The 14,298-nt window shown below is 48.9% G+C and overlaps 15 non-coding genes across 15 annotated transcripts; all 15 read right to left on the bottom strand.

The window, feature by feature from the left end:
* Positions 1 to 1,514: 1,514 nt before the first annotated feature.
* On the bottom strand, positions 1,515 to 1,596 carry Trnas-aga (transfer RNA serine (anticodon AGA)). The gene has a single exon. It is a non-coding gene; the product is annotated as a tRNA-Ser (tRNA).
* Positions 1,597 to 2,321: 725 nt separating this feature from the next.
* On the bottom strand, positions 2,322 to 2,403 carry Trnas-cga (transfer RNA serine (anticodon CGA)). Its single transcript has one exon. It is a non-coding gene; the product is annotated as a tRNA-Ser (tRNA).
* A 138-nt stretch (positions 2,404 to 2,541) lies between these two features.
* Trnak-uuu (transfer RNA lysine (anticodon UUU)) lies at positions 2,542 to 2,614 on the bottom strand. The gene has a single exon. It is a non-coding gene; the product is annotated as a tRNA-Lys (tRNA).
* A 344-nt stretch (positions 2,615 to 2,958) lies between these two features.
* On the bottom strand, positions 2,959 to 3,040 carry Trnas-aga (transfer RNA serine (anticodon AGA)). The gene has a single exon. It is a non-coding gene; the product is annotated as a tRNA-Ser (tRNA).
* Positions 3,041 to 3,776: 736 nt separating this feature from the next.
* Trnas-cga (transfer RNA serine (anticodon CGA)) lies at positions 3,777 to 3,858 on the bottom strand. Its single transcript has one exon. It is a non-coding gene; the product is annotated as a tRNA-Ser (tRNA).
* Positions 3,859 to 3,996: 138 nt separating this feature from the next.
* Trnak-uuu (transfer RNA lysine (anticodon UUU)) lies at positions 3,997 to 4,069 on the bottom strand. The gene has a single exon. It is a non-coding gene; the product is annotated as a tRNA-Lys (tRNA).
* A 344-nt stretch (positions 4,070 to 4,413) lies between these two features.
* Trnas-aga (transfer RNA serine (anticodon AGA)) lies at positions 4,414 to 4,495 on the bottom strand. Its single transcript has one exon. It is a non-coding gene; the product is annotated as a tRNA-Ser (tRNA).
* Positions 4,496 to 5,220: 725 nt separating this feature from the next.
* On the bottom strand, positions 5,221 to 5,302 carry Trnas-cga (transfer RNA serine (anticodon CGA)). The gene has a single exon. It is a non-coding gene; the product is annotated as a tRNA-Ser (tRNA).
* A 138-nt stretch (positions 5,303 to 5,440) lies between these two features.
* Positions 5,441 to 5,513, bottom strand: Trnak-uuu (transfer RNA lysine (anticodon UUU)). Its single transcript has one exon. It is a non-coding gene; the product is annotated as a tRNA-Lys (tRNA).
* Positions 5,514 to 5,857: 344 nt separating this feature from the next.
* On the bottom strand, positions 5,858 to 5,939 carry Trnas-aga (transfer RNA serine (anticodon AGA)). Its single transcript has one exon. It is a non-coding gene; the product is annotated as a tRNA-Ser (tRNA).
* Positions 5,940 to 12,220: 6,281 nt separating this feature from the next.
* Positions 12,221 to 12,302, bottom strand: Trnas-cga (transfer RNA serine (anticodon CGA)). Its single transcript has one exon. It is a non-coding gene; the product is annotated as a tRNA-Ser (tRNA).
* Positions 12,303 to 12,440: 138 nt separating this feature from the next.
* Trnak-uuu (transfer RNA lysine (anticodon UUU)) lies at positions 12,441 to 12,513 on the bottom strand. The gene has a single exon. It is a non-coding gene; the product is annotated as a tRNA-Lys (tRNA).
* A 344-nt stretch (positions 12,514 to 12,857) lies between these two features.
* Trnas-aga (transfer RNA serine (anticodon AGA)) lies at positions 12,858 to 12,939 on the bottom strand. Its single transcript has one exon. It is a non-coding gene; the product is annotated as a tRNA-Ser (tRNA).
* Positions 12,940 to 13,664: 725 nt separating this feature from the next.
* Positions 13,665 to 13,746, bottom strand: Trnas-cga (transfer RNA serine (anticodon CGA)). Its single transcript has one exon. It is a non-coding gene; the product is annotated as a tRNA-Ser (tRNA).
* A 138-nt stretch (positions 13,747 to 13,884) lies between these two features.
* Positions 13,885 to 13,957, bottom strand: Trnak-uuu (transfer RNA lysine (anticodon UUU)). The gene has a single exon. It is a non-coding gene; the product is annotated as a tRNA-Lys (tRNA).
* Between the last annotated feature and the right edge of the window lie 341 nt (positions 13,958 to 14,298).

Genomic DNA, 14,298 nt, shown 5'->3' with positions numbered 1-14,298 from the left:
AACTGAACGGCATCTACGGAAGTATCGGCGCTTGAAAGTGCGGTAGAAGAACCGTCCACAATGGCTGCACCGGTTATAACCTTTGCGTCCGAAGCGGTTCCCCGGACGTCCGGTTCCGGGGTCTCGTGCGTACTGAATGTGTCATCATCAGAGTCACGGCTGTCACAAGTTCGACGCCTCTTATTAGTCGTGGCATCGACTTTCGCTGGTGGCTTAGCATCATGATCTCTCCTAACCAGAGCCGGAAACTCTTCAGGGCGAATTTCTTGTAGCTCTTCCGAAGGTACTTCAGAACTAGGGACCTCACGCTCTATCATAGGTTTAGCTGCCACTACATCAGCCAACGTAAGCCGTTTACGCTGCTGCAGCGAATTCTTTAGCACAAACATTCGCCTGGGACAGTCCTGACGCAAGTGACCACTCTCATTACAGATATGGCACGTGGGAGGTTGGCCACTGTAAGTAACGTGAGCCCTATAGTCACAAACGGTAATATGGGAGGGTATATTCTGCTTTATATGCATTTCTACAGATCTGACGCCACTGTAACATTGTAACCTGTGCTGGTTCGACCACCGTTCGTTTCGAATCTGCTTGATATCCCCGAATTTAGACAGAACCTCCTTCAGATAACAATTTTCTACTTCAGGGGGTAAATGAAAGATACGCACATTGGTATACTCTACGTCGGCATTGGATATGAGCACAGTACTTACAGACTCGTCCCGGTGCCGAAAAACAGCTCTCCCTCCGTGTGTCGTCATAATCTTTTCCAGTAACACAGGATTCAGCAATTTTACAAAGAAACAATATTGCTCGGTATCATAATACGCAGTGTGCACTTGATCAGAGGTAATCCCAATAACATCCACAATCCAATCATGTATTTCCAAGGAACTAGGCTGCACGTAACGGGTAGACTTGTCGAAATCAAAACGGAGTGTACACTTTCGCGGAAATAACCTGGACATTGCAAACTATAGCTAGCGGTTGAACCGCTAGAATAACACAAGAACGAAAATCAAACTCGAGATCAAGATACACAAATCAGAACACTTCACGGTCAAAGAGAAAGTTAAGTAGTAATCACGACTTGTAAACACGTGTCGGAGCGGAGCACTTAATACGTCCGATCAGCACGGTGTCTCAGGCGCGACTTGCTATCCGGGCTCACGTTACCTGAACACCCCTCCCTTTAGGCATACTGACACATTGCCTCATGTCCTTTACTGTTGGGTAGTCGTTGCGTGGAGCTGTTACTATTAAAACGTCGTCTGACTGCTGTCTATAAACTCATTACGCTAGGGTCGTAACAGACTATCGAAGAAAGCTGACACACGATGTAAAGTGAAATTGCAGCAGTTTGTACGTCTCAGCAGAGGAGCTACGTGTTTTGTCGACACTCACTGGACAATTGTAAAATTCACAAGCGTCTCGAATGCAGTGTTTCCCACGTATTCGCTCATTTCACGGTTCCGTTGGAGATGTTCTTCACCTCTTGACACAACAAAGGACGCAGTCGGTAGGACTCGAACCTACGCTCCCAGAGGGAATCTGATTTCTAGTCAGACGCCTTAACCACTCGGCCACGACTGCCGGTCGCAGAAGCGTCTCTCGGCAAGTGCAACTTTTCAAGCAATCTGACGTAAGAACACGACATGGCCTCACTCGTTTCTGTAGTGCTTCCGTTGCCAGCACATTAGCCGTTACGACAGTGTATCAATTTTGGCCTGGACGGGGGTTTGAACCCGGGACCCTTTGGTTGAAAGTCTAGCGCTCTACCGGCTGAGCTACCCGGTCCCTCGGCCGAGCATTGTGGTACATGCTGCATGGTGTTTGAGTGATTCGCGTGTCGTAATTACTGGCTTATGGCTCCAATGGCGACTTCACCGACTTCCCGCTGACGCTACTTTTCTGTCGTCTTAAACGATGGACATACTTGCAAGCAGCTGCGAGATCTTAAGAAAGGAAAACGCTGCACCACTGCTTTTGCCACACTCGAATGAATTGAATTGCGATTCTTAACAAGAAATGAATGCTCGCTCTGTCCAACACTTTGAAGCACATCTGCGTACTCACGAACACGGCGACGGCGCGACAAAATGACGGGGGCGCGTTCGTGGGCCTGCGACTGATTTCTGCAGTACTAGCGTCCGTGCGAGGTAAACCGAGAGCCGCAACAGACAGCGGCCGTCGCGAAACAGTATTCTGAAACATAAATTTCCGTCTTGTTGAGAATGGTGTCACTGGTTTGGATCCGCTTTCACCCACGCATGTCACATGTGTGCGAAAATTTCTGCTCGTTTTTACGCAAAATCACACGCAGCCGGTAGGATTCGAACCTACGCTCCCAGAGGGAATCTGATTTCGAGTCAGACGCCTTAACCACTCGGCCACGACTGCCAGTAGCGGAAGATCCTCCCGACACATGCAACTGCTACTGTTTAAAGCACTGCAGTGCCAGGAAACGGCGTAGCAGCATTCTTTTCCGTAGTGCTTACACCGCTACGAGACGTGCGGCTACCAAGGTATTAAAATTTCCGCCCGAACAGGGACTTGAACCCTGGACCCTTAGGTTAAAAGCCTAATGCTCTACCGACTGAGCTATCCGGGCTCACGTTACCTGAACACCCCTCCCTTTAGGCATACTGACACATTGCCTCATGTCCTTTACTGTTGGGTAGTCGTTGCGTGGAGCTGTTACTATTAAAACGTCGTCTGACTGCTGTCTATAAACTCATTACGCTAGGGTCGTAACAGACTATCGAAGAAAGCTGACACACGATGTAAAGTGAAATTGCAGCAGTTTGTACGTCTCAGCAGAGGAGCTACGTGTTTTGTCGACACTCACTGGACAATTGTAAAATTCACAAGCGTCTCGAATGCAGTGTTTCCCACGTATTCGCTCATTTCACGGTTCCGTTGGAGATGTTCTTCACCTCTTGACACAACAAAGGACGCAGTCGGTAGGACTCGAACCTACGCTCCCAGAGGGAATCTGATTTCTAGTCAGACGCCTTAACCACTCGGCCACGACTGCCGGTCGCAGAAGCGTCTCTCGGCAAGTGCAACTTTTCAAGCAATCTGACGTAAGAACACGACATGGCCTCACTCGTTTCTGTAGTGCTTCCGTTGCCAGCACATTAGCCGTTACGACAGTGTATCAATTTTGGCCTGGACGGGGGTTTGAACCCGGGACCCTTTGGTTGAAAGTCTAGCGCTCTACCGGCTGAGCTACCCGGTCCCTCGGCCGAGCATTGTGGTACATGCTGCATGGTGTTTGAGTGATTCGCGTGTCGTAATTACTGGCTTATGGCTCCAATGGCGACTTCACCGACTTCCCACTGACGCACCGCTGACGCTACTTTTCTGTCGTCTTAAACGATGGACATACTTGCAAGCAGCTGCGAGATCTTAAGAAAGGAAAACGCTGCACCACTGCTTTTGCCACACTCGAATGAATTGAATTGCGATTCTTAACAAGAAATGAATGCTCGCTCTGTCCAACACTTTGAAGCACATCTGCGTACTCACGAACACGGCGACGGCGCGACAAAATGACGGGGGCGCGTTCGTGGGCCTGCGACTGATTTCTGCAGTACTAGCGTCCGTGCGAGGTAAACCGAGAGCCGCAACAGACAGCGGCCGTCGCGAAACAGTATTCTGAAACATAAATTTCCGTCTTGTTGAGAATGGTGTCACTGGTTTGGATCCGCTTTCACCCACGCATGTCACATGTGTGCGAAAATTTCTGCTCGTTTTTACGCAAAATCACACGCAGCCGGTAGGATTCGAACCTACGCTCCCAGAGGGAATCTGATTTCGAGTCAGACGCCTTAACCACTCGGCCACGACTGCCAGTAGCGGAAGATCCTCCCGACACATGCAACTGCTACTGTTTAAAGCACTGCAGTGCCAGGAAACGGCGTAGCAGCATTCTTTTCCGTAGTGCTTACACCGCTACGAGACGTGCGGCTACCAAGGTATTAAAATTTCCGCCCGAACAGGGACTTGAACCCTGGACCCTTAGGTTAAAAGCCTAATGCTCTACCGACTGAGCTATCCGGGCTCACGTTACCTGAACACCCCTCCCTTTAGGCATACTGACACATTGCCTCATGTCCTTTACTGTTGGGTAGTCGTTGCGTGGAGCTGTTACTATTAAAACGTCGTCTGACTGCTGTCTATAAACTCATTACGCTAGGGTCGTAACAGACTATCGAAGAAAGCTGACACACGATGTAAAGTGAAATTGCAGCAGTTTGTACGTCTCAGCAGAGGAGCTACGTGTTTTGTCGACACTCACTGGACAATTGTAAAATTCACAAGCGTCTCGAATGCAGTGTTTCCCACGTATTCGCTCATTTCACGGTTCCGTTGGAGATGTTCTTCACCTCTTGACACAAAAAAGGACGCAGTCGGTAGGACTCGAACCTACGCTCCCAGAGGGAATCTGATTTCTAGTCAGACGCCTTAACCACTCGGCCACGACTGCCGGTCGCAGAAGCGTCTCTCGGCAAGTGCAACTTTTCAAGCAATCTGACGTAAGAACACGACATGGCCTCACTCGTTTCTGTAGTGCTTCCGTTGCCAGCACATTAGCCGTTACGACAGTGTATCAATTTTGGCCTGGACGGGGGTTTGAACCCGGGACCCTTTGGTTGAAAGTCTAGCGCTCTACCGGCTGAGCTACCCGGTCCCTCGGCCGAGCATTGTGGTACATGCTGCATGGTGTTTGAGTGATTCGCGTGTCGTAATTACTGGCTTATGGCTCCAATGGCGACTTCACCGACTTCCCGCTGACGCTACTTTTCTGTCGTCTTAAACGATGGACATACTTGCAAGCAGCTGCGAGATCTTAAGAAAGGAAAACGCTGCACCACTGCTTTTGCCACACTCGAATGAATTGAATTGCGATTCTTAACAAGAAATGAATGCTCGCTCTGTCCAACACTTTGAAGCACATCTGCGTACTCACGAACACGGCGACGGCGCGACAAAATGACGGGGGCGCGTTCGTGGGCCTGCGACTGATTTCTGCAGTACTAGCGTCCGTGCGAGGTAAACCGAGAGCCGCAACAGACAGCGGCCGTCGCGAAACAGTATTCTGAAACATAAATTTCCGTCTTGTTGAGAATGGTGTCACTGGTTTGGATCCGCTTTCACCCACGCATGTCACATGTGTGCGAAAATTTCTGCTCGTTTTTACGCAAAATCACACGCAGCCGGTAGGATTCGAACCTACGCTCCCAGAGGGAATCTGATTTCGAGTCAGACGCCTTAACCACTCGGCCACGACTGCCAGTAGCGGAAGATCCTCCCGACACATGCAACTGCTACTGTTTAAAGCACTGCAGTGCCAGGAAACGGCGTAGCAGCATTCTTTTCCGTAGTGCTTACACCGCTACGAGACGTGCGGCTACCAAGGTATTAAAATTTCCGCCCGAACAGGGACTTGAACCCTGGACCCTTAGGTTAAAAGCCTAATGCTCTACCGACTGAGCTATCCGGGCTCACGTTACCTGAACACCCCTCCCTTTAGGCATACTGACACATTGCCTCATGTCCTTTACTGTTGGGTAGTCGTTGCGTGGAGCTGTTACTATTAAAACGTCGTCTGACTGCTGTCTATAAACTCATTACGCTAGGGTCGTAACAGACTATCGAAGAAAGCTGACACACGATGTAAAGTGAAATTGCAGCAGTTTGTACGTCTCAGCAGAGGAGCTACGTGTTTTGTCGACACTCACTGGACAATTGTAAAATTCACAAGCGTCTCGAATGCAGTGTTTCCCACGTATTCGCTCATTTCACGGTTCCGTTGGAGATGTTCTTCACCTCTTGACACAACAAAGGACGCAGTCGGTAGGACTCGAACCTACGCTCCCAGAGGGAATCTGATTTCTAGTCAGACGCCTTAACCACTCGGCCACGACTGCCGGTCGCAGAAGCGTCTCTCGGCAAGTGCAACTTTTCAAGCAATCTGACGTAAGAACACGACATGGCCTCACTCGTTTCTGTAGTGCTTCCGTTGCCAGCACATTAGCCGTTACGACAGTGTATCAATTTTGGCCTGGACGGGGGTTTGAACCCGGGACCCTTTGGTTGAAAGTCTAGCGCTCTACCGGCTGAGCTACCCGGTCCCTCGGCCGAGCATTGTGGTACATGCTGCATGGTGTTTGAGTGATTCGCGTGTCGTAATTACTGGCTTATGGCTCCAATGGCGACTTCACCGACTTCCCACTGACGCACCGCTGACGCTACTTTTCTGTCGTCTTAAACGATGGACATACTTGCAAGCAGCTGCGAGATCTTAAGAAAGGAAAACGCTGCACCACTGCTTTTGCCACACTCGAATGAATTGAATTGCGATTCTTAACAAGAAATGAATGCTCGCTCTGTCCAACACTTTGAAGCACATCTGCGTACTCACGAACACGGCGACGGCGCGACAAAATGACGGGGGCGCGTTCGTGGGCCTGCGACTGATTTCTGCAGTACTAGCGTCCGTGCGAGGTAAACCGAGAGCCGCAACAGACAGCGGCCGTCGCGAAACAGTATTCTGAAACATAAATTTCCGTCTTGTTGAGAATGGTGTCACTGGTTTGGATCCGCTTTCACCCACGCATGTCACATGTGTGCGAAAATTTCTGCTCGTTTTTACGCAAAATCACACGCAGCCGGTAGGATTCGAACCTACGCTCCCAGAGGGAATCTGATTTCGAGTCAGACGCCTTAACCACTTTTTTTTTTTTGTTTCTAATTTTTTTTTTTCCCAACTGAGCTATTTTTTTTTTTTTTTTTTTTTTTTCCTTATACGAAGTCCGACGCCTTATCCATTTTTTTTTTTTTTTTCCTTAGACCGCTTTTTTTTTTTTTTTCGCCTTAACCACTTTCTTTTTATTTGTTTCCGTTACACCATTTTTTTTCATTGATGGGATGACCAGCGCTCTGCCACGTTTTTTCTCCTTTTCTTTTTTTTAGATGCCTTTTCCAATTTTTTTTTTGCCACTCTGTTTTTTTTTTTTTTTTTTTTTTGTTTTTTCCCCTTGAGGATAGGTCGGAATATCCGAATTCAGGAATCGGTGCCTGTTGCTGCCGAAGTGCTCTTATTGTTTAATCTGAAGGTCCGGTCGTTGACGAGGAACGGTATCAATGAAGAGTGGGGAGGTGTTATCCGACACCCTGCTTTTCAAAAATAATGGCGGTCATGTTTCCAAAAATTTTTTTGACGGCGGTGAACCGTTGCATTTGCCATTGTGCTGTTCGCATGTAAGTTTCAAAACTGACGAGATCGTCGTCGCCATTGTGGCAAATAACGTATGTCACATAGTGTCCCAGTAACCACATCACAGTGTTGTTCTTGGTCGCAGGATAATATGTGGTGTCTGGCCAGAGGAGGATATCGGTGGAGTGATTGGCTGCATTGCTGCGAGTTAAGAGACCCAAACGTTGTTGCACCCATTTCCAGTTAAGTAGATGGCCACCGCATGTAAATCTGTGGCGTAAGGTGTCGACCAGGCCACAACGCGCACATCGATCACTGTCGTGTAAGCCTATGCGGTGCAACCGTTCATTTGTGGGGATAACACCATTAACAACCTGATACCACGTGGATGCCACAACGGAAGTATGGATGGATAAACTGATGTTGTGCCAGACTACATTCCATTGGACACTTGGGTGTTTGATTTCCATGGGGTGGCGTATCATAGTTCGATGCCATCTGTCGAGCAGAACCTTTGTCGATAAATCCGACCTGTGAACAACGGCGCCCCCGATGTAACTTACTTCGAGATAATAGTACCGGACATGTTTTAGTTGAAAATTGATTTGTCCTACAGCAGTGGGTGGACGGAGATCTATAGGACGTAAAATTTGGAAGAGCCAATGAGTTACACTGAGTGGTTCCTTCCTCAACAACGTGGTAATGCGTTTGATGTACAAGGCCGTACACTTTCTGTCGATGTCTGGTAAACTGAGTCCTCCAGCCTTCCGCGGCAAGGTCAATGTGGTATATTTCGGTTTAAAAATGTTCCCTTTCCAGAGAAAATAGTTGGAGAGTTTCATAAGTCGCTTCGCCTGTAACTTTGGAATCGGAAAAATTTGGGCCATGTAGTAGGCTTTACTGAAAATGTAAGTGTCGAGGAGACGAATACGTTGAAGGAGGTTGATAGACCGCCAGTTGTTTTCGCGAATAGCGCCGTGCATAGAATCGGCGATCCGCCGCCAATTTTTGGCACACATTTTCAGTGGGCATCGATCGACAATCATACCTAAGGTGGTGTGGTTTTCCGCAGTTTGTGCCCACGGGACGGTTACGTTTGCCAATCCACGGATTTTGACGAATCGGCATTTATCTGTGTTAATTCGTGCTCCAGAGACACGGCAGTAGTCATCAATTTCGGATTTGAGGATGGGTATTTCTTCTTCGGCCCGTATTAAAACCCCAACATCATCGGCGTAAGCGCGAACCACAAAAGAATGACCGGTCGTGGTCAGGCCGGTCAGTTTGTCGTCGATGGAACGTAGTAAAGGTTCGAGCGCCAGCACGAACAAGAGCATGGAGAGGGGGCTCCCCTGCGGGACCCCTCTTTGAATCTCGATAGGCTGCGTGAGCTGTCCATTGACGCTAACCTTCGTCGTGACTCCAGTTATCAGGTGTCGTATGACGGCACTAACGCTGTCATTGAATCCACAATGCTGCAGGAAACGCATGAGATAATCATGACTCACACGATCGAACGCTTTAGAAAAGTCAACAAATAAGAGTGCACAGTTCACGGTAGTCACCGATGCTATTGAAATAATGTCTCGATATTCTGAGAGGGGTGTCATAATGGACCGACCAGGGAAACAGGATTGATGATTGTGGACCACCTTTTTCACCACCGCCGTTAGTCTGCTATTTAGTGCTCTGGCAAAAGTTTTATAATCAAAATTTAGTAAAGTGATCGGACGATAATGATCAAGATTTTTCCGGTGTTTACGTTTGGGAACCAAGACAATCCTGCCTTCCTTGAGGTCTGCCGGCAAGGGAGTCCCGCGCATCACCTCGTTGAGGACTGATGTAAAGGCTTGTCCAATGAGAGGCCAGAAGCGCACATAGAATTCTTTCGGCAGCCCATCAGGGCCGGGGGATTTTTGTGACGGGGAACCAGTGATCAGGTCCAGGACGTCATCCGCATCAAAATCTTGCAATATCGCGCAGTTATCGGCGTGCGTGACTTCTGAAGGTGGAGTACAGAAAGCCACAGTGTCAGCATTCCCACGGGTAGCACATTGCGAGTACAGGTGAGTAAAATATTCGGCAACGGCGCGAAGGATATCCCTCTGATGAGTGAGGAGGACCCCATCAGCGGTCTCAAGTTCCTCAATAAACGTTCTCTGGCGGTTCGCACGGTGCTTTATAAGGTGGTACAGGGACGTGACTTCGTCGTCCTGGAGCGACTTAGTTTGAGCTTTGGTCTGCAGCCCCGCAAGTTGTGTACGCTTTATGGCTAGTAGTTTGGCCTTGATTTTCTTGATCCCTTCCAAGTTCGTATTCGTTACGGTTACTTGCGTATACAACTCCCGCAATACCGTCTGGTAAAAATCGATGGTTCGTTTGGTATCCTGGGCTCGTTGCCAGCCATAATTTTGCAGAGATTGTCTCATCCTCCGTTTGACTACCTCATTCCACCAGGCGATATTGGTAGCGTACCTACAACGTCGCTTGAGACAGTCCGTCCACGTCGCATGGATAACATCTTGTATGTAATTATCCGTCAGGAGAGAAACATTGAGGCTCCATTGATTCCGGAAGCGGTGAGTCCGTTGTCTGTCTAAACTGATCGTTACGGAAAGGGCACAATGGTCTGAAAAGCTAGCTGGAATGACATCCGTGTCGAGAACACGATGGCAGATATTCTCCGTGACGTACAACCGATCAAGGCGGCTGCATGCCGTCGAAGTAAAGTACGTAAATTTAACCTTAGTGGGGTTCTTGAGTTCCCATGCATCCTGCATTCGCAGATGACGTACCAGAACATGCAATTCCCGACAGTAATTGAAGTTCGGAGACTGATCTTTTCGATTGAGGACACAATTGAAGTCGCCACTAAGTATGAATTGTGATGGGTTCCGTCGCAACAAATAGATGACGTCTTCTTTGAAAAATTTGGCTCTGTCGGATTTGCGAGTTGAACCAGACGGTGCGTAGATGTTCACTATGGTGACGTCAAAAATTTGACATGCAATACCTCTACCACACTCGAGTAGTTCAATACTTCGAACAGGGATGCCCTCGCGGAATAAAATGGCTGTGCCTGTGCTCGTGTCTTTCGTTACATTTGCTATCGTATGAAAACCAGGGACGGTGAGACTTAATATAGACACTTCCTGTAGGAGTACAACATCGGCTTCAGAGTCGTAGATAAACTGTCGCAACAACGCTGTTTTCAAAGCTGACGTGATCTTGTTAATATTAAGAGACAGAAATTTATATGCCTGGGTCGTGCCCATCGAAGGAGGAAGGAAGCTGCATTGTATTAGCGGCCCAGTCCATCGCACCGTCAGACTGCGAATTCACAGTGCCAGGGTCGCGTCCAGATTCCGCGGCTCCTTTGTTCGGAGTCTTTCTTCGGGCTGCGGTGACATTTGGTTTGGGTTTAGTCTTCCGTCGTCCACCAGTCGGGAGTTCCATGGCAGAAGGTGGGGTGGGCGGATCATGACTGAAATCGGTAGTCGGAGTGCCGGCTTCCTCCACTGTAGCGAACTCGTGCGAAATCGCGGCGGCGGAAAGCAAGGTGTGTTTGTTTGTATCCACACGGTCTGTTGGTAAACAGTCTTCCGATCTCTCAGGTTGGTCGTGTTCAGTGACGGGCAGGTTGGTGTTTACAACGGTCGCCGGACCAACGTCCTCGTCGGGTGTCTGTAGAGCCGACATCGGACGGTCGTCCTCTTGTTGTGCATCCAAGTCGTGTTGTGGCGGGCCGGCCGGCGGCGTCACAACAGTCAGCTGTAAACACTGGTCGGCACTGGTGTTGACCGACGCCGCCGGGGAAGCAGCGGCGTCGGAGCCCTCATCTATGCTGTCCACGGCAAGGGTTTCCTGCGAGGGAGGGTTCGTGTCCGTGACAGATATCTGGTCGTTAGCCGACAACTCTTCATCAGTTCCACTATCGTCACAGGTACGGCGTCGTTTGTTACCGACTGATAACGTTGTGCTGACAGCAAGTGGAAGCTTCTCGCTCTTTTGTGCTAAAGGCGGGAAGGACTCGTTGCTAAGATCAGGTTCAACGGCCTCTGAGGTACTGGGTTGCAAAGTTGTCTCCCCCAATTTCTGATGTTGGGTCATAATATCAGCTAGTGTCAACCTCTGGCGTTTTTGCAAGGAGTTTTTAAGCACGAAAACACGCCGAGGACAATCACTGCGTAAATGACCGCTCTCGTTACAAATATAACAAGTTTCTACTTGCCCACTATAAACGACATGTGCTTTATAACCACAGACCACGATATTCGAGGGAATATTAACTTTAATGCTCATATCGACAGAACGAACCCCACTGTAGCATTGCAATTTGTGTTGGCTAGACCATTTTTCCATTCTGATTTGTCGAATATCACCGTATTTTGCAAGAGCATCCTTCAAAAGGTAATTGTCAACTTCTGGCGGCAAATTGAATACCCGAACCTGTTTATATTCTACATCGGCATTGGTGATTATCACGGTACTCACCGACTGGTCTCGATGATGGAATTCCGCCTTTCCTCCAGTTTTCTGCAAGATTTTCTCCAGTTGTAACGGAGTGAGGAACTTGACAAAGAAACAGTAATCCGCCATATCATAGTACGCTGTGTGAACCTGGTCGGAAGTTATCCCAATTATATCCACAATCCACTCATGAATTTCCAGGGAGCTTGGTTGCACACGACGCGTTGCCTTGTCAAACTCAAAACATAACGTATTCTTTCGGGGAACCGATTTAGCCATAACTGTAACGATAAGCGGCCGAAACCGCTAGTAAGAAAAACAAGACGACGAGAATAGACAAAAACTCAAAATTTCACGAGAAAACGCACAATCACAGTCACAAGAAACGATGAAAACACGGCTTGCGGCGCTACGACGGTACGGAAGTTGAGGCACGTCCGATCGCTGTCGCGGCTCAAGCGGAACTGCCCACGCATGTCACATGTGTGCGAAAATTTCTGCTCGTTTTTACGCAAAATCACACGCAGCCGGTAGGATTCGAACCTACGTTCCCAGAGGGAATCTGATTTCGAGTCAGACGCCTTAACCACTCGGCCACGACTGCCAGTAGCGGAAGATCCTCCCGACACATGCAACTGCTACTGTTTAAAGCACTGCAGTGCCAGGAAACGGCGTAGCAGCATTCTTTTCCGTAGTGCTTACACCGCTACGAGACGTGCGGCTACCAAGGTATTAAAATTTCCGCCCGAACAGGGACTTGAACCCTGGACCCTTAGGTTAAAAGCCTAATGCTCTACCGACTGAGCTATCCGGGCTCACGTTACCTGAACACCCCTCCCTTTAGGCATACTGACACATTGCCTCATGTCCTTTACTGTTGGGTAGTCGTTGCGTGGAGCTGTTACTATTAAAACGTCGTCTGACTGCTGTCTATAAACTCATTACGCTAGGGTCGTAACAGACTATCGAAGAAAGCTGACACACGATGTAAAGTGAAATTGCAGCAGTTTGTACGTCTCAGCAGAGGAGCTACGTGTTTTGTCGACACTCACTGGACAATTGTAAAATTCACAAGCGTCTCGAATGCAGTGTTTCCCACGTATTCGCTCATTTCACGGTTCCGTTGGAGATGTTCTTCACCTCTTGACACAACAAAGGACGCAGTCGGTAGGACTCGAACCTACGCTCCCAGAGGGAATCTGATTTCTAGTCAGACGCCTTAACCACTCGGCCACGACTGCCGGTCGCAGAAGCGTCTCTCGGCAAGTGCAACTTTTCAAGCAATCTGACGTAAGAACACGACATGGCCTCACTCGTTTCTGTAGTGCTTCCGTTGCCAGCACATTAGCCGTTACGACAGTGTATCAATTTTGGCCTGGACGGGGGTTTGAACCCGGGACCCTTTGGTTGAAAGTCTAGCGCTCTACCGGCTGAGCTACCCGGTCCCTCGGCCGAGCATTGTGGTACATGCTGCATGGTGTTTGAGTGATTCGCGTGTCGTAATTACTGGCTTATGGCTCCAATGGCGACTTCACCGACTTCCCGCTGACGCTACTTTTCTGTCGTCTTAAACGATGGACATACTTGCAAGCAGCTGCGAGATCTTAAGAAAGGAAAACGCTGCACCACTGCTTTTGCCACACTCGAATGAATTGAATTGCGATTCTTAACAAGAAATGAATGCTCGCTCTGTCCAACACTTTGAAGCACATCTGCGTACTCACGAACACGGCGACGGCGCGACAAAATGACGGGGGCGCGTTCGTGGGCCTGCGACTGATTTCTGCAGTACTAGCGTCCGTGCGAGGTAAACCGAGATCCGCAACAGACAGCGGCCGTCGCGAAACAGTATTCTGAAACATAAATTTCCGTCTTGTTGAGAATGGTGTCACTGGTTTGGATCCGCTTTCACCCACGCATGTCACATGTGTGCGAAAATTTCTGCTCGTTTTTACGCAAAATCACACGCAGCCGGTAGGATTCGAACCTACGCTCCCAGAGGGAATCTGATTTCGAGTCAGACGCCTTAACCACTCGGCCACGACTGCCAGTAGCGGAAGATCCTCCCGACACATGCAACTGCTACTGTTTAAAGCACTGCAGTGCCAGGAAACGGCGTAGCAGCATTCTTTTCCGTAGTGCTTACACCGCTACGAGACGTGCGGCTACCAAGGTATTAAAATTTCCGCCCGAACAGGGACTTGAACCCTGGACCCTTAGGTTAAAAGCCTAATGCTCTACCGACTGAGCTATCCGGGCTCACGTTACCTGAACACCCCTCCCTTTAGGCATACTGACACATTGCCTCATGTCCTTTACTGTTGGGTAGTCGTTGCGTGGAGCTGTTACTATTAAAACGTCGTCTGACTGCTGTCTATAAACTCATTACGCTAGGGTCGTAACAGACTATCGAAGAAAGCTGACACACGATGTAAAGTGAAATTGCAGCAGTTTGTACGTCTCAGCAGAGGAGCTACGTGTTTTGTCGACACTCACTGGACAATTGTAAAATTCACAAGCGTCTCGAATGCAGTGTTTCCCACGTATTCGCTCATTTCACGGTTCCGTTGGAGATGTTCTTCACCTCTTGACACAACAAA

Source organism: Schistocerca nitens, chromosome 4 (genome assembly GCF_023898315.1).
Source record: "Schistocerca nitens isolate TAMUIC-IGC-003100 chromosome 4, iqSchNite1.1, whole genome shotgun sequence".
Lineage (NCBI taxonomy): Eukaryota > Metazoa > Arthropoda > Insecta > Orthoptera > Acrididae > Schistocerca > Schistocerca nitens.
This window is presented reverse-complemented; position numbering and strand designations above follow the sequence as displayed.